We start from the raw sequence: 1,882 nt of genomic DNA, 5'->3' as shown, positions 1-1,882 counted from the left end.
GATCTTCCTTTAGTTTAATTGCAGTTTTGAAGACAGAAACAAAAAATCCACCGTCTTGAATAGCCAGGCTCTGGGTTCCTGCAGAATGATGGCTGATTAACGGTGCTGCTGTTCTTCCCGTGATACACATCGGTGACATGGAGAAAGGCTCAGTGATTAATGCCATGTCAGCTCATGCACTGAAATCATGTGAAGTCCTCACAGGACATCAGCCATATTAATTTATTAGTAGTGGAGGAAAATAAGTGTGTCTTTACTGCTTCCTGTGCTTTACCTCGTCCGCTTACCACCTTTATCTGCTGCTATCAGAGGCAGTTTTCTGGTATTGCTTTACTAGCAAACCCTCCCAACGGAGATACAGTTTGTACAGACAGCAACCAATAAATCCATACCTCTAAAATGCAGCTCTAAAAGCCTCCAGAATGAAACAAGCCACTTACTAGCAAAATCGCTTTTGGGTGACCATATTTAGACTAGAATTCTTGCCAGCATCACATAAATTGATTGGTTTCATATGCCTAATCCACAAAGCCCTGGCAGCAAAATCATGACATGCAAGTTATAGATTATAGGCATTGAGCAGTGTGCTCCCCAGAGCGACAGTCCAACTACCTGCCCGATGCCACTCCCATTCAGATCATTAATATTTTTACCAGTCTCCCCAGCAGATGAGATTTAGATCCTGCATTTGTGTAGGTAGCTACTTCTATGAGCCCATTCATCAAAGACTTGGGAGAATTTGTCAGCATGACGACAAATATAAAAATGTATATTTGTCAAATATAAAATGAGTGTCCTTTCCAATCTTTTGTGATCCACAGCAAGTATCAGAGAATTCCCAGTGGAAATCCTAAAAAGCATGTTTTAATTCAAATTAAACCTAAGTATAAATTGGACTTTTTAACTTAGAACCCACTACAACCCAGTGCGGCACTCCGGGTGAAGGACTGTAGGTGTTTAAGGTTACATCATGCAAACCCCTCTTCTTGCTGTGAGGTTTTTTTCTGCTGCTTGAGCACAGTTGGAATGGGAGATGGCCCAGGCTGCTGCTCCATTGGGCTTCACACCGGTTACACTGGGGGTGTAGTAACCCCTCATGCTATGCAACCCAGTGCATAAGCATCTGGATAATTCCCACGTTAAATCAACTTGAAAATCTCTATGCCCTTTCCCCCCCACATTCCTTGCTGTTCAGAGCTGTACTGGGATTGCAGAGATCCCAGTTTTATTCCCCTTTCTGCCGCAATGCCTCTTTGTGACCTTGCACAGTCTCTGCTCACATTATATGCCATAATCCAGGGAAGTTTGCCCTCCTCTTCATACAGGACAAACCCTCAATCCCAGCCTGAAGCAAACCAACACCAGCCTTCACTAGGGAGACCAAACGCAGCAAAACACCTACAGACACCAGAGCGTGTAGCCCAGCACACACTGCATTTCTCCTGTTCTGCCTGCCCTGGGGATCCTCTACACCCTCTGTTTCACGCCTTCCTTGGATGTCAACGCAGCTTCAAAATGGCAATTTCTGCATCTGCTGAGCTGGTTTCTACACCCAGGTACTTGGAGCTCTTTGCCTTGCTCCACTGCTCTTCCAAGGAGGGGAGGGTGGCAGCATAATTGGCTTTTCTCAAGGGTGATTCTGGCTTGCAGATCTTTTAGAAGTGCTCACAAATTTTGGAGTTTGGCAAGTTTTAGCACAGTTATCTGTCAATTCATATTAGTCACATGTTTATCATTTGCTATTTGTTATAGTTTACTGTCTACAAGACTGGCGTTTAAAAATTTTACAATCTTACCTCCAAATATTACTAACATTTAGAGCAATTGAAAGTTACAATCAAGTATCACTTAACCCATCTCAGCTTTGGGAAAGGCAGACAAA

This window comes from Pygoscelis adeliae, unplaced genomic scaffold (genome assembly GCF_000699105.1).
Source record: "Pygoscelis adeliae isolate BGI_AS28 unplaced genomic scaffold, ASM69910v1 Scaffold79, whole genome shotgun sequence".
NCBI lineage: Eukaryota > Metazoa > Chordata > Aves > Sphenisciformes > Spheniscidae > Pygoscelis > Pygoscelis adeliae.
This window is presented reverse-complemented; position numbering follows the sequence as displayed.